Source organism: Xyrauchen texanus, chromosome 48, assembly GCF_025860055.1.
Source record: "Xyrauchen texanus isolate HMW12.3.18 chromosome 48, RBS_HiC_50CHRs, whole genome shotgun sequence".
NCBI lineage: Eukaryota > Metazoa > Chordata > Actinopteri > Cypriniformes > Catostomidae > Xyrauchen > Xyrauchen texanus.
Window position 1 is genome coordinate 3,008,645 of NC_068323.1, and position 18,129 is coordinate 3,026,773.

Consider the following 18,129-nt stretch of genomic DNA (forward strand, 5'->3'; position numbering starts at 1 on the left):
TATTGATGAAATAAAGATATCGCCAATCTGTGATCTGTGTTTCTGTGATATTTTCTCTGTTATGTCTGCTCGGCGTCCATCTTCACCTGATTTCCACGCTGCACACCACAAACTCACATGACCACACGTGCCACTCCCTAAACTGAGACTGACTGCTCATGTTTTTATTAGCGGGGTAGAAAATGGGCAAACAGCTCTCCGAGAGAATGGGCCGTCACGTCCACACATGCACATCTGCGATTGCGATATGATTAATCAAGCAGCATTAATACAAAACAATAATTACATAATTATATACAATTATAATAATTATATACATAATATGAAAATATATTATCTATATTTAATATTTAGTATATAATCTGTTTTTACATCAGTAATGTTCTGACTATACTTAGTGATCAGTTGAATGCCACTTTAGTGAATTAAAGTACCAATTTCCATCGAAACAACAAAATCTGTTCATTATTCCAATCTTTTGCCCGTGCTGTAGGTCAAACCGCAGTGACACATAATAATAATTTTTCTCTAAGCTGATAGTTTGTAAAACATGTCCCTGAGCAACTAACAGAGTCTTCTGAAAAGAGTTCTCATGGCTAATTTATTTTCTCAGTAGGCTTCGCCTGTGGTTGTGGTTTCACTGAAGCTGTGATCCGATTGGTCGTCTCTGGTCTGGTGGGCGTGGCTGCTGTTGCTGTGCTGGTTTATGAGGTCAGATCTAAAAGTGTTGGACAGAAGACGAGAGAGCAGACATCAACACTAAAGTAAATAACTGATGAATAAGATATTCAATCATCAGGACGCTAGAGGGAGACATTCTTTAACATCTGGATCCATTCAGAGCATGTCAGCAATTTCCTCTTCCCTCTCCAAACATCCTCCAAACATCCACCAAACATACTCAAAACATCCTCCAGACAGTCTCCAGACACCCTCCAGACAGTCTCCAGACACCCTCCAAACACTCTAAAAAAAACCTCCAGACATCCTCCAAACATCCTCCAAAAATCCTCCAGACATCCTCCAGACATCCTCCAAACATCCTCCAGACATCCTCCAGACATCCTCCAAACACCCTCCAAACATCCTCCAGACACCCTCCAGACATCCACCAGACATCCTCCAAACACCCTCCAGACAGTCTCCAGACACCCTCCAAACACTCTAAAAAAAACCTCCAGACATCCTCCAAACATCCTCCAGACATCCTCCAGACATCCTCCAGACATCCTCCAGACATCCTCCAGACATCCTCCAAACATCCTCCAGACATCCTCCAAACATCCTCCAGACATCCTCCAGACATCCTCCAGACATCCTCCAGACATCCTCCAGACATCCTCCAAACATCCTCCAGACATCCTCCAGACATCCTCCAAACATCCTCCAGACATCCTCCAGACATCCTCCAGACATCCTCCAAACATCCTCCAGACATCCTCCAAACATCCTCCAGACATCCTCCAGACATCCTCCAGACATCCTCCAAACATCCTCCAGACATCCTCCAGACATCCTCCAGACATCCTCCAGACATCCTCCAAACATCCTCCAGACATCCTCCAGACATCCTCCAAACACCCTCCAAACATCCTCCAGACACCCTCCAAACATCAGAAGACATGGATTAAACCACTGGAGTTTTATATAAGTATAATTATATATTTATAGACACTGTTCAGAGATCAGAGAATTCTGGCCAATCAGACGAGCTCGTTTGTGCAGCTCATGTTTTATTTATTAATGCTTGAACAACAATAACATACAAACACAAAATAAAACAATAATTTCTACATTATTGACACACGCACATCTTACAACAAATTGAGAAAAGTTACAATTTAATTAAAAAATACAAAATATTTAAAGTTATATAGAAATTATAAGCAAAACACAAGTTGATAATTGACATGAGAAGGACACAGACAGATTATTAATACAATAACATACAGACATTAATACACTAAAGCTGCTAAATTCATGGATTTCAATATTTCTTCATAATATTTCAGGAATCTTTGGGTCTATTTTGATGGTCATTATAATAAACAATAATGTCTTTTAAACTGAAAGACTGTGTAACATCGCCAGAATCAAATATGTGAGAATCTGGGTCAGACCAAAATTATTTGGAAATGGGGCGACCAAAAACCAATGTGCAAATTTACATTTATGCTTTTATCCTGTGGGGATCGAACCAGCTGACCTTCTGATTACCAGTTATGTGCTTTAGTCCACTACACCACCACCACTCCAGATGTCTCTAGAACATGAGCTGTCAATGTCCAAATATACACAAATGATAGAATTGACGGGGTGTATTTGATGTACAATTCTGAAATGTGTTTGTCTTATTGGAAATACAATCTTAGGTAAAAGCCGGACCGTTTTCCAATCGATATCTTCTACCAAGAACCTCCAACAGAACGTTCCTCTTGCTCAAATGTACTTTTTAAATTGAATAATCCAAACACCCTCCAGACAGTCTCCAGACACCCTCCAAACACTCTAAAAAAACCTCCAGACATCCTCCAAACATCCTCCAAACATCCTCCAGACATCCTCCAGACATCCTCCAGACATCCTCCAGACATCCTCCAAACATCCTCCAAACACCCTCCAAACATCCTCCAGACACCCTCCAAACATCCTCCAGACACCCTCCAAACACTCTAAAAAAAACCTCCAGACATCCTCCAAACATCCTCCAAAAATCCTCCAGACATCCTCCAGACATCCTCCAGACATCCTCCAGACACCCTCCAAACATCCTCCAGACACCCTCCAGACATCCTCCAGACCTCCTCCAAACATCCTCCAGACCTCCTCCAAACACCCTCCAGACATCCTCCAAACATCCTCCAGACATCCTCCAGACATCCTCCAGACATCCTCCAAACATCCTCCAGACATCCTCCAAACATCCTCCAGACATCCTCCAGACATCCTCCAAACATCCTCCAGACACCCTCCAGACACCCTCCAGACACCCTCCAAACATCCTCCAGACATCCTCCAGACATCCTCCAGACACCCTCCAGACACCCTCCAAACATCCTCCAGACATCCTCCAGACATCCTCCAAACATCCTCCAGACACTCTCCAAACATCCTCCAGACACCCTCCAGACACCCTCCAAACATCCTCCAAACATCCTCCAGACATCCTCCAAACATCCTCCAGACATCCTCCAAACATCCTCCAAACATCCTCCAGACATCCTCCAGACATCCTCCAAACATCCTCCAGACACCCTCCAGACACTCTCCAAACATCCTCCAGACATCCTCCAGACATCCTCCAAACATCCTCTAGACATCCTCCAGACATCCTCCAAACATCCTCTAGACATCCTCCAGACATCCTCCAGACATCCTCCAGACATCCTCTAGACATCCTCCAGACATCCTCCAAACATCCTCTAGACATCCTCCAGACATCCTCCAGACATCCTCCAGACATCCTCCAGACATCCTCCAAACATCCTCCAGACATCCTCCAAACATCCTCCAGACATCCTCCAGACATCCTCCAAACATCCTCCAGACATCCTCCAAACTCTCCCCTCTAACTCCAGAGGAGTAAGTGTAGCATGCCCCCCGAACAAGGATGAGACTTTTACTGATGGTTTTATGATGTTTAATCCTTTATGAACCTTAATCCGTTCACCATATTACCAACGTAAGAGCTGAAATGTATACAAAACATGTAACTGATCAGCTAACATTGTTCACATTTACATTTGTGCAAAACTAACATATTAACAGACTCATATCTGATTTAACAAACCTTTTGCCTCTTCAGAGGGGCTGCAAGTATGAATTTGACGTTTAACCACGGCTCCGTGTCAAAGTTATTGCCGTATTTGGGATAACAAGCTATATGCTATAAAACTGCGCTATCCAGGGCGCACGCGCTTCCAAAAGAAAACAAAAGCGCGCAGCTTAAGTCAACCATTTCAATACAAAAATTTCAAAATAAAAGACAATCACCTTTTCTGTAGCAAAATATACTTATGGTTATTTACAGTAAGAATGATGAAATGACAGAGATCAAGTTTTCAACAGTTTTTAGACTCTACAACAAATCTTTGGTCGTGTCCACACTCTCATTCATCCTGTCTGTCATAAAAGTTGACCAAACAAGAAAATTCTGCCAAACCTGTGTTAACTCCAGAGTAAGAATGATGAAATTATAGTTTTCAACAGTTTTCAGACTCTACAGCAAATCTTTGGTCGTGTCCACACTCTCATTCATCCTGTCTGTCATAAAAGTTGACCAAACAAGAAAATTCTGTCAAACCTGTGTAACTTTCATGAAACAAAAGGAGATGTTCTTCTCATTCACCATTAGGACTAGAGGTCGACCGATATAGGATTTTGCCGATAACTATGTTGGGACGACAAGCCGATAACCGATTAATCGGCCGATAGTTTTTAAAATTGATACTGAATGAAAAAAAACAACATTTAAAGTAGAGATGCACCGATACCACTTTTTCTCTTCCGATTCTGATGCCGGAAATCTCAGTATCGTCCGATCCCGATCCGATAACAGTGTTCATATTTGCATAATCAGTTTATAATATCTTTACATTATTGTGTGGAATAATTGGGAGATCTCTTTAATATGTAAAGAAACACAAACTTCTAACGACACATTATTTCAATATAAATGTATCGATTATTGAGAAACACTTTATTATTAACTAGTTTACTGGATAATGGAGCAGCAACATTAACAGGAATTCCAGTCTTCAAGTCTTCAGTAGAAAAGAAACCAGTGTTTCATTTGTGTCACATTGTTGTAACCGCTTGAGGTTAGCGTTAATGTTAGCGTCCTCTCAGTCTGGTCTGTAAACATACTGCTGTTCTCTATTAATGCAGCATCTATTCAAGACATTAATTACTTTATAATGATATGACAACATGTACTGTATACATACATTTGAGTTGTTGGTGTTTTAATCTGCAGTGTTCAGCTCCGTGCAGTCTCACGTGTCAAAACAACCACCACGAGGCATCAGTGATAGTTTTATTTCACCTCTAGAGGGCGATCCCATACTGTATAACGACTACGCACCCTTCCCAGCTGCTCCAGCACCAGACACAACGGGACACAACGGGGGAAATTATCGGTGTGGATTTTTGCCAATAACCGAAAGTTCCAGAAATCGATTAACGGTGTTGATTAATCAGCAAAACCGATATATCGGTCGACCTCTAATTAGGACTGCACAATTAATCAGAACAATAATCAATGTTATAATTATGGATTCACTAATTGTGAAAAGTGTCAATTACAGATTTACATGCATCAAAACTTTCTAAGTCACAATCAGTGTTTTGTTCTATTATAATCTATTAAAGGAATAATTCACCTACATATCTCATCATTTACTCATCCTCATGTCATCCCAGATGTGTTTGACTTTCTTTCTTCTGCAGAACACAAATGAAGATTTATAGAAGAATATTTCAGCTCTGATACAATACAAGTGAAGGATGACCAGAACTTTTATACATTAATCTATAATAATAAGTATATATAATAAGGATTTACATGTTAATCTGTTTCTCACCCACACCTATCATATCACTTCAGAAGACATGGATTAAACCACTGGAGTTTTATATAAGTATAATTATATATTTATAGACACTGTTCAGAGATCAGAGAATTCTGGCCAATCAGACGAGCTCGTTTGTGCAGCTCATGTTTTATTTATTAATGCTTGAACAACAATAACATACAAACACAAAATAAAACAATCATTTCTACATTATTGACACACGCACATCTTACAACAAATTTAGAAAAGTTACAATTTAATTAAAAAATACAAAATATTTAAAGTTATATAGAAATTAGAAGGGAAACACAAGTTGATAATTGACATGAGAAGGACACAGACAGATTATTAATACAATAACATACAGACATTAATACACTAAAGCTGCTAAATTCATGGATTTCAATATTTCTTCATAATATTTCAGGAATCTTTGGGTCTATTTTGATGGTCATTATAATAAACAATAATGTCTTTTAAACTGAAAGACTGTGTAACATCGCCAGAATCAAATATGTGAGAATCTGGGTCAGACCAAAATTATTTGGAAATGGGGCGACCAAAAAACCAATGTGCAAATTTACATTTATGCTTTTATCCTGTGGGGATCGAACCAGCGACCTTCTGATTACCAGTTATGTGCTTTAGTCCACTACACCACCACCACTCCAGATGTCTCTAGAACATGAGCTGTCAATGTCCAAATATACACAAATGATAGAATTGACGGGGTGTATTTGATGTACAATTCTGAAATGTGTTTGTCTTATTGGAAATACAATCTTAGGTAAAAGCCGGACCGTTTTCCAATCGATATCTTCTACCAAGAACCTCCAACAGAACGTTCCTCTTGCTCAAATGTACTTTTTAAATTGAATAATCCAAACACCCTCCAGACAGTCTCCAGACACCCTCCAAACACTCTAAAAAAAACCTCCAGACATCCTCCAAACATCCTCCAAACATCCTCCAAAAATCCTCCAGACATCCTCCAGACATCCTCCAGACATCCTCCAGACATCCTCCAGACATCCTCCAGACATCCTCCAAACACCCTCCAAACATCCTCCAGACACCCTCCAAACATCCTCCAGACACCCTCCAAACACTCTAAAAAAAACCTCCAGACATCCTCCAAACATCCTCCAAAAATCCTCCAGACATCCTCCAGACATCCTCCAGACATCCACCAGACATCCTCCAGACATCCTCCAGACATCCTCCAGACATCCACCAGACATCCTCCAGACACCCTCCAAACATCCTCCAGACACCCTCCAGACATCCTCCAGACCTCCTCCAAACATCCTCCAGACCTCCTCCAAACACCCTCCAGACATCCTCCAAACATCCTCCAGACATCCTCCAGACATCCTCCAGACATCCTCCAGACATCCTCCAAACATCCTCCAGACACCCTCCAGACACCCTCCAAACATCCTCCAGACATCCTCCAAACATCCTCCAGACATCCTCCAAACATCCTCCAGACACCCTCCAGACACCCTCCAAACATCCTCCAGACATCCTCCAAACATCCTCCAGACATCCTCCAGACATCCACCAGACATCCTCCAGACATCCTCCAAACATCCTCCAGACACCCTCCAGACACCCTCCAAACATCCTCCAGACACCCTCCAAACATCCTCCAAACATCCTCCAAACATCCTCCAGACATCCTCCAGACATCCTCCAAACATCCTCCAGACATCCTCCAGACATCCTCCAAACATCCTCCAGACATCCTCCAGACATCCTCCAAACATCCTCCAGACATCCTCCAGACATCCTCCAAACATCCTCCAGACATCCTCCAAACTCTCCCCTCTAACTCCAGAGGAGTAAGTGTAGCATGCCCCCCGAACAAGGATGAGACTTTTACTGATGGTTTTATGATGTTTAATCCTTTATGAACCTTAATCCGTTCACCATATTACCAACGTAAGAGCTGAAATGTATACAAAACATGTAACTGATCAGCTAACATTGTTCACATTTACATTTGTGCAAAACTAACATATTAACAGACAAAATGCTCATATCTCAACTGATTTAACAAACCTTTTGCCTCTTCAGAGGGGCTGCAAGTATGAATTTGACGTTTAACCACGGCTCCGTGTCAAAGTTATTGCCGTATTTGGGATAACAAGCTATATGCTATAAAACTGCGCTATCCAGGGCGCACGCGCTTCCAAAAGAAAACAAAAGCGCGCAGCTTAAGACCGGAAGTCAACCATTTCAATACAAAAATTTCAAAATAAAAGACAATCACCTTTTCTGTAGCAAAATATACTTATGGTTATTTACAGTAAGAATGATGAAATGAGAGTTTTCAACAGTTTTCAGACTCTACAGCAAATCTTTGGTCATGTCCACACTCTCATTCATCCTGTCTGTCATAAAAGTTGACCAAACAAGAAAATTCTGTCAAACCTGTATAACTTTCATGAAACAAAAGGAGATGTTCTTCTCATTCACCATTAGGACTAGAGGTCGACCGATATAGGATTTTGCCGATAACTATTGTAAGGCGGGGTGCCAATGTGTTTGCATTCAAAGGCAAATAGCAAATGCTTCCTGAGGCACCACACCCCACTGAGCGAAGACTGAAAAATCACACCTCATTGTCGCCCTTCCACATCTGTCCCATTCTCTCCCCTCTCCTCCTCCTCATCCATTCCCTTTAAGCCCAGAATCACCCCAAACTCACCTAAGATCTGTATGTACCATATCTGATGTATACAAATAATGTAACTTTTGTAACATGTTTGGTATCATTTAAAATGTCTCGATAGGTCTGGTATAGTGTTTTGTCCCCAGCTTTATAAAACTTAATGACAACAAAGTTATAAGGTCTATGCCAAATACTGAATAATTCTGGAGGCCTATCCCCTCCTTGAAGGTTTAACACCAGGAAGCCAAGAACCCTTTCACCCCAAATTCTCATTGAACAAAGGATAATACCATTTGGTACACAATGTGTATTCTGTCTGTATATTTAAGGAAGGCTGGCCCAGAGCTCAAGGTTCTCTGTAGTCAGATGATCCCACACCTCAATGTGTGTAACTGTAATAATAGGAATCTGCATTCAGATTTCCCATGCTTTGCAATTACATGTACTTTTCTCAACTGCCAGGTATGTTCTTTGACTTGTTTCTTTAACTTGTGTTTTAAATCCTACCTGGCAAATAAATTGTTACTTTTTGATTTATTCTGTATTCCTCTGAAATCATTTATATCAATACTGGGTCTTTAAAATAGGAGAAACCGCTCTGGAGGAACCGAGCAGGAGAATCCCATTTTAAGAATCATTTCTATCACAACTGAAGCTTTAATGTAGGAGGAAGCCACTTAAAGACTATCAGTTTGAATCTCATTAGAAACTGATCAAAAGGTAAATGAATAGAAGAGGATTCAGAGTAATCAATAACTTAAATGATTAAAATAAAAGAATAATCAGAAAGAATTTAGAGCTTTAATCTAAATCAGAGGTCAACTTAAAATTGGAGTCAGATTAATATAAAATTGGAGTCAGATAAAATTAATAACGGGATGAATTTGTAAAGTGCAAATTATTAACAATAATTGCTTTACTTCAGTGCTCAGAAAAGACAGAACAACGCAGAGACCTTCAAGGGGCAAATCTATGTATTTTTAGCAGTTTTGCCTGCCATTTTACACTATGTTGGGACGACAAGCCGATAACCGATTAATCGGCCGATAGTTTTTAAAATTGATACTGAATGAAAAAAACAACATTTAAAGTAGAGATGCACCGATACCACTTTTTCTCTTCCGATTCTGATGCCGGAAATCTCAGTATCGTCCGATCCCGATCCGATAACAGTGTTGATATTTGCATAATCAGTTTATAATATCTTTACATTATTGTGTGGAATAATTGGGAGATCTCTTTAATATGTAAAGAAACACAAACCTCTAACGACACATTATTTCAATATAAATGTATCGATTATTGAGAAACACTTTATTATTAACTAGTTTACTGGATAATGGAGCAGCAACATTAACAGTAATTCCAGTCTTCAAGTCTTCAGTAGAAAAGAAACCAGTGTTTAATTTGTGTCACATTGTTGTAACCGCTTGAGGTTAGCGTTAATGTTAGCGTCCTCTCAGTCTGGTCTGTAAACATACTGCTGTTCTCTATTAATGCAGCATCGATTCAAGACATTAATTACTTTATAATGATATGACAACATGTACTGTATACATACATTTGAGTTGTTGGTGTTTTAATCTGCAGTGTTCAGCTCCGTGCAGTCTCACGTGTCAAAACAACCACCACGAGGCATCAGTGATAGTTTTTATTTCACCTCTAGAGGGCGCTCCCATACTGTATAACGACTGCGCACCCTTCCCAGCTGCTCCAGCACCAGACACAACGGGACACAACGGGGGAAATTATCGGTGTGGATTATTGCCAATAACCGAAAATTCCAGAAATCGTTAACGGTGTTGATTAATCAGCAAAACCGATATATCGGTCGACCTCTAATTAGGACTGCACAATTAATCAGAACAATAATCAATGTTATAATTATGGATTCACTAATTGTGAAAAGTGTCAATTACAGATTTACATGCATCAAAACTTTCTAAGTCACAATCAGTGTTTTGTTCTATTATAATCTATTAAAGGAATAATTCACCTACATATCTCATCATTTACTCATCCTCATGTCATCCCAGATGTGTTTGACTTTCTTTCTTCTGCAGAACACAAATGAAGATTTATAGAAGAATATTTCAGCTCTGATACAATACAAGTGAAGGATGACCAGAACTTTTATACATTAATCTATAATAATAAGTATATATAATAAGGATTTACATGTTAATCTGTTTCTCACCCACACCTATCATATCACTTCAGAAGACATGGATTAAACCACTAGAGCTTTATATAAGTATAATTATATATTTATAGACACTGTTCAGAGATCAGAGAATTCTGGCCAATCAGAAGAGCTCGTTTGTGCACCTCATGTTTTATTTATTAATGCTCGAACAACAATAACATACAAACACAAAATAAAACAATCATTTCTACATTATTGACACACTACATCTTACAACAAATTGAGAAAAGTTACAATTGAATTAAAAAATACAAAATATTTAAAGTTATATAGAAATTAGAAGGGAAACACAAGTTGATAATTGACATGAGAAGGACACAGACAGATTATTAATACAATAACATACAGACATTAATACACTAAAGCTGCTAAATTCATGGATTTCAATATTTCTTCATAATATTTCAGGAATCTTTGGGTCTATTTTGATGGTCATTATAATAAACAATAATGTCTTTTAAACTGAAAGTATTTGATGTACAATTCTGAAATGTGTTTGTCTTATTGGAAATACAATCTTAGGTAAAAGCCGGACCGTTTTCCAATCGATATCTTCTACCAAGAACCTCCAATAGAACGTTCCTCTTGCTCAAATGTTCTTTTAAATTGAATAATCTGGCGTACATTTCTTATTTAATAGATCAGTTCCTCCAAGAGTAAATGGTATTGTAACTGTATTCCTTGGATTATATATGGAGTGACTTTAATAAAGTAAATGAACCCAGCTGAGACTGATTTAACCGCTGCACTAAACTCTTTTGGAGAAACCGGGAAATTATGGAAAGTCATAAATTGCTCATAAATCAAAACATTTCCTGAGTCATCAAATAAGGAAAGGATACAGCTCATCTGTTCCCGGACTACACTTCCCATAATCCCCTGCCCTCATCACTGCCAGCTGTCATGATTGTGTCCTCACCTGTGTTTCATGAAGTCATTGTTCATTGTGTAGGTGCCCAAACGAGTAGAGGAACAGTGTGGGTCCTCTCAGGTGAGTATCATCTCATAAGTGTGCACCTAATGTAAGATCACCCTTATGAGAATTTATCTCACCATGTTTTTACTTATGTACCATGTACCATGTTTTTATTTATTTGAATATGTATCTTTATAGGAATATCATAGTAAAGTAAAGGCCAATCTGTCCTTCAAGAACAAAAATCTGCCATAATAATATTAAATATGAATATAATTTTCCCCTTTCACTGACTTCCATTTAACCATCATCAGTCCTGATCATAACCAACAAATATTCCTTTATTTTCAGGTTTTTTAAATGAGAAACGGTCATTAAATCCATTAAATCTTTGATTAATATTTTCATCTCCAATGCTGAAAGTCGGAGCCACTGACAGTAAAGATTTATTTTAAATGACTTTTTCATTTCACACTCACTAGATTTATTATTTATGGCTGAAATTGGGGGATTTTTCGCCTCTCATTGAACTTTTTTTAGCACTCAAGACTTTCTGGACATGGTGGTGTTGCTACTGTTTTTAATATGACACACAGATGTGTGTTCCAGTTTTGAGGAACAGCTAATGAGGATTGACATTAGGGGTCCTGTACTGTGTGCACTGGCAGGACTCCTAAATTTAACAAGGACTTTATTCAATAATGAGTTCCTCTCTAATATTGTGTCTTGCTGTGATCGATGATTCTTTGGGACTTTAATATTCACATTTATTGTCCAACAAACCTTTAGTGAAAGATCTTTTTATTCCTCATTGAATCCATGAACTTTTCACAGTAAGTTTCCAGCCCGACTCTTAATTTGGGGCGTTTACTAGATCTGGTGTCACATGGTTTTCCTGTAAGCCACCTGAGGATGATTGATGCTATTTCAGAGCATTTGTCTGTTCTTCTCCACTCCTATTAGTTCACAGCCTGTGATCTGTTTTTAATGGTTTGGACACTGAAGAGATGATGGAGGTTTTTACTAAATCATGTTCTGTTTCTTTAGACCAGTGTTTCCCAAACTGGGGAAGTTTTTGATACTGATGATGTAAGTTCATAATCTTTGATGAGGGTTTCAGACATTCAGCAGCACCAAATAATTTCCACATTCACACGTATTCATTTTCACTCGCGTTTGCTCGCACAGTAGAGATCTGTTTTTATATTGTTGCATGATGTTTTTTCAGTACATGAGCTCAACCTTGATAACAGTGTCAAATGTGTCAAAGCACCTTGAGCTGACTGCGCAATTACACAGATAATTACCCACAATGCTCGAGTTCGGCCGGCAATGCCGTACCTGCAATGATGCAGAATTCCAGGCACAGAACCGAATTCTATTCTTGCACACCGCGACTCGATGAGGGGGAGTTTAAGTTACGCATTTATATCATATCTAGCATTCCCATCTCAATCGATAAGCCATTTATTCAGTATACATATGTCTTCTCACCGGTACAAAAATAGGGATCATGTTTCTCCCGTTTTAGCAACTTTACATTGGCTTCCCGTCAATTATAGAATTGATTTTAAAATGACTGTCTGTGTACAAGGCTTCATCTGGTGTCACACCAAAATACATCAGTGACCTTTTGATTCCTCACTTCCCCAAAGACACTTCGATCGTCATCTTCTCTTGTCTGTCCCTCGTTGTTGCTGCAATCAAAGGGTGGTCGGACCTTCTCCGCTGCAGCTCCCAAACTTTGGAACGGGCTTCCCTTTCACATGAGGTCTTCTCCTTCACTAGCTAGTTTTAAATCCGTTCTTAAATCTGATCTGTATTTATCTTTTGATAGTTCTTAGATTAAGTGTTTTATGGTTTAGTTACATGGACTGTATTTTTTTTGTTGCACGCAGAGGCCGACTGGCCATCGGGAGAACCGGGATATTTCTCTGTGGCCCGGCCGTGAAACGGGGCCGAATTGGCCATGATAAGCTGAAATGAGCCGCCACATTATGCAGAATGGGCCACAATGGCAAAGATATGCTTTTGGGCCAGATTTTACACACAGGCAAATTTCTCAATACACACATACACAACACACACTGACATCCATACCAACAAAACCACACAATTTTATCTGCATCATTTATTCAATTGGCCAAAAGTATCTAATACACATAATAGAGGAAAATCGTGTATTTGCTCCATAGGATAAACATGAGAAAAATGGCGCCATCTGGTGGAAAATATTAATTAAAATGTTGAACTCTTGGCTCCAGAATGAAAGTATAATATCATATAATTCATGATTTTATGCTTTAATGGCACTGGGATCAAATATTACAGTTTTAATGGGTTTCAATGGGAAAATAAGGTCCTGAGTGTGACTATTTTGTGTACACAGTGTTTTACAGATGTATTTTAGGAACTGAGGTTGAATTCTCAAAATTCCCCCCAAAATACACAATTTGGCTAACTTTATGCCATTGGCATTTACAGCCAAAATGTCCAAAAAACAAAAATGTATCTAAGGTCACACGTGTTAAAAAATAACTGCATAAATCTTCTTCTCATTTATTGGTCTTTCATTGGTCATCTCATACCTCTTGAGCTTATCTCTTCCTGACTGGCAGTGTCTGTTTCCTGAAGAGTTATTTTCTGCATGCACTGACTGTCAGAGGTGAGAGGGGGGAAAAGGGACCCAAACACAGATGAAAACAGTTCAAGAATTTATTCACAACAGACAAGTCAACAAAGTAAAGGTGAAGAGGAGTCTATGAAGCGTGTAGCCGCCCAGAGGGAGGAGTGTGTTTGTTGTTGAAGTGAGGAAGTGTCTGTTGAAGCTGGTGTGATGCGGAACAAAGAGCAGGCGAAGGAGGACTAGTGTTTCCCAACACGGGGCAGAGATGAGGAATCCTCTTCCTTCGATTCGTGGGTGGTGAAGACAGATGTATGGCGAACCTGAAGGTAACCACACTTCCTGATACGCTGGTAGAGATGGGCACATGAGAGATCTCCAACTAGACAAGAGAGCTCGATTAACACTTGACAGGTCAAACAATCAGCATAGGCCCAAACATTAAACGACATAGAACTATCACAAATGTTAACCACATTGGCAAAATGTATACCGTTGGCATAAACCTAGCCAAAGGAGTGTATTATTTGGGGAAGTTTGATATTTCAACATCAGTTCCTATAATACATCTATAATACACTGTGTACATAAAATAGTTACACTTGGGACCGTCAGCGCTTTTCCCCTATTCTCTGTTTACTGTATTATTTAGCACTGCAGGACAACTGAATAAATTATGCAGCTGAAATTGTGTGGGTGCGTTGATATGGAAGTCAGAGTATGTTTTGTGTGTGTGTATTGAGAAATTTGAGCGTGTGTGTGTGTATAAAAACAACCATGGCATTATGTAAAGTACTGGTGCCCATCCAGTCGATCGCAGACTGCTTCCCTGTCGATCATAAATGGTCTGCACTTATATAGTGCCTTTTTTTAACCTTAACGGTATTCAATGTGCTTTACACTGTGTCTCATTCACCCATTCACACACACATTCATACACTAATGACAGCAGAGCTGCATGCAAGGTGCTAGCCTGCCGTTGGGAGCAACTTGGGGTTCAGTGTCTTGCCCAAGGACACTTCGGCACATGGAGTCATTTGGGGGGGATTCGAACCACCAACCCTGAGATTAGTGGCACTCTCTCTCTTTACACCATTCCCACATGTCTCAGGCCTCAAATACCTAAAAATGTTAACCATTAAAAGTGTCAGAGAAGAAATCGGGAGCTAAATTCGAAATCAGATACTAACATACTATTTCACCTAAATATAGGGCAGAAATAGCAAGAGTAGTATGCTAGTACACTAATCCAAATTCCACCAGGGTTTTAGCTGTGCATGCTGGGTATGGTTTGTTGCTATGGTTTTAGCTAGGCACGTTACATTATTAGTATAAGCTGCGTTCACACTGCCAGCTAATTTGTAGCTGGATGTCGCCAGTGGATGGTGGTTAGGGCACTAGTGGTGTGTATGGAGTCTAAACAGCACGGTTTCTTTACAATTACTATTAAAATATTAGGATCACATAAGCTCTACCATCTTCTCTCTAAAGTTAAACATTTCTCAACATTGTTGTGCCGCTGGACACGCCCACACATGGTCGGCGTCACTCGTGTTTCCGGAAGTCACCAGCGCTCATTTAAAATGAATGAGAGCAGGTTGTTTTGTCACTGCTGAAGTCACAGCTCTCTCAACCTCTCCACTGTAAAGCTGCGTTCACACTGCAACTATGGCAGAAGCCATAAAATAAGAGCAATTAATCAGGATAATTTTTTTGTTTATTAAAAGTCCATCTGTCATTTTTTCAATGCAAGCGTGACCTTACCAATGAAGGGCAATTTGGAGCAGCATTTCAAGACTGTGCACAAAAGCTAAGATGCAGATTTCCCGGTTAAATCAGCTCTACACACCCGAAAATCCAGGAATTGAAGGGGCAGTTATCAGCACAGCAGTCCATTTTTACCAGGCCAAACACCAACAGTAAGGCTGCAACTATTGCATCTTATCGTATCAGTCACATCTTGCAAAACAAGAACAAGGACTGTGAAGTTGTGAAAGAAGTGTTTGTCGAGGCTGCAGATGCACTTTTGGTGACTTTAAGAATAAAAGAGACATCATAGCTGCCATTAAGGACGTGCAATTATCCCGTGGCACTGTTACACGGCGATGCAAGGGAATGTCAGAGGATGTTGAGGAGCAGTTGAGGAAGGATATTGAATGGTGTGAATGTTTCTCTTTAATTCGACGAGTCGACTGTCATGGATGTGGCTCAGCTCTGTGTGGCTCAGGTTTTTGGAGACATGGGTGCAAAAGAGCTACTCCCCATTTTGCCATTGAAAGGACACACTAGAGGCGAAGATATTTTCCAAGATTTCATGGAATTTGTCAAGACCCAATTGCTCCTCTTCAAACTCATCTCTATCACAAATAATGGTGCTCCAGCAATGGTGGGCTGTACTAGCGGGTTCATTGCATTGTGCAAACAGAGTGAATATTTCCCGGACATCCATAATTACCACCGTATAATCCACCAGCAGACATTGTGTGGTAAGATTTTAAACATGAAAGAAGTGATGTTTACATAGAAGGTTATTCCGTGCACATTTGGAGGATACAGGTGCAGAACACACAGACCTGTTAGATGTTAGATGTTTGAGTAGAGGTACATTTTTAGTGAGATTCTCAGAGTTGTTGTCTGAAATCAAAGACTTTCTGAAGCTTTCAAAACATGCAGAATATGCCCAGCTAGAGGATTACCAGTGGCTATTGGATTTAGCGTTCCTGACCGATCTCACTGACCTGCTGAATGATTTTAATTTAGAGCTGCAGGATAAAGATGAACATGTAATCAACACGATCAGTTCAGTGAACACATTTAAAAGCAAGCTGGCAATGATGTTGGTTTAATACATTTCTGAATATCTTCAAACATTTTAATTCACACTCAATATTGGGTGTCCAGTAGATTTACTTGTAGAACTTCCTGCTTGCAGTTCCTGTCTGAGCTCTTCCGCTGAGCTCTGCTGCCGTTAACAAACACTTGATGTTACCTGCAGAGGGGGTCATAATGCTGTTATCTCATCACCAGCAGTGACAAGAGTCAATAAAACATGATACTGAGAGAACAATACCATAACCCTATACATGACAGGTGTGCTCCCTGACCATTAATATATATATTAAAATAATCAAAGGAACAAAAGTTTGAAATGTGAATAAAATGACATCTCAATTTCACACTGTGAAACAGAGTCACTGTGAGAGAGCTGTTAGAAACCGGATGTTTCCATCTTCAGTCACTAGGAGGAGTTACAGCAGTGAGATCAGCATTAGAAGAGTCATTCAGTCTGTATGTCATTACACCAGCAGCACTGACGACATTACAGGACATTCATTGCAGGAAATATTCTAAATTGTGTGCATGACATCAGTTGATCACAACGGACTAATATGTGATGCTAAAACACTTTTATATGGTAAAAAGTTTGTGGAAACTGAAGCACTTACACACATTTATGATTGTTGAGCATTTAATTTTAAAACTATTGACATTGTTGTTCTCATTCATCTCAAAGGTGTTCAGAAGGGTTCAGGACAGTCAAGTTGTTCCACATCAGACTCAGTAAATCATGTTTATAAGGACATCACTGTGTACACAAGGGTTTTATCATTTATCACTTAATATTTTAGATGCATTTCAGTCTGGTTTCAGATCTTTGCACTCGTACTATTTTTCAGAAGATTTCTTACCATTGCTACACTGATGACACACAATTTTATCTAACAGTTAAAACCGACAGTAGTTGTCCTTTTTGAGATGCTCTGTGACTGTTTTGAGGATATTAAATGTTGGATGGAAAATGTTTTTGCAATTAAATGTAAATAAAAGTTAAATTGATTCTAGGCCCCCATCCGACTTCCAACACTTTAAAATAATTTGTCTGCCAATCATAATACTGGTCAGAATGCAATTTTTTTTAAATATGTTTGTCCCTCAAACTTATGACTGTCCCATCGTCCAAAATACAAAATCTGGGTTAAAGTAAAATTTGAGTGCCCAAAAAGTAACACAAACAACTCTGAACTTTCAACCAAAATGCTTGGATCTTAACACCCCCCCAAAAGATGGGTTGTGTCTCCAACTTCTGATTGGCATCGCCAGCAGGTGCGTGTGTCTATAAGACCAAGCCTATAC

General features: G+C 39.4%; 1 protein-coding gene and 1 long non-coding RNA gene across 4 annotated transcripts in view; both read left to right on the forward strand.

Annotated features, from left to right (window-relative positions):
- LOC127639469 (uncharacterized) overlaps positions 1–18,129 on the forward strand; it is an 808,968-nt gene that overhangs the window by 27,286 nt on the left and 763,553 nt on the right. The window lies entirely within an intron of this gene.
- LOC127639752 (uncharacterized) overlaps positions 14,053–18,129 on the forward strand; it is a 69,793-nt gene continuing 65,716 nt past the window's right edge. For all 3 annotated transcript variants that reach the window (XR_007970016.1, XR_007970015.1, XR_007970014.1), the window contains exon 1: positions 14,053–14,324. This is a non-coding gene — a long non-coding RNA (uncharacterized LOC127639752). The remainder of the gene's footprint in view (positions 14,325–18,129) is intronic.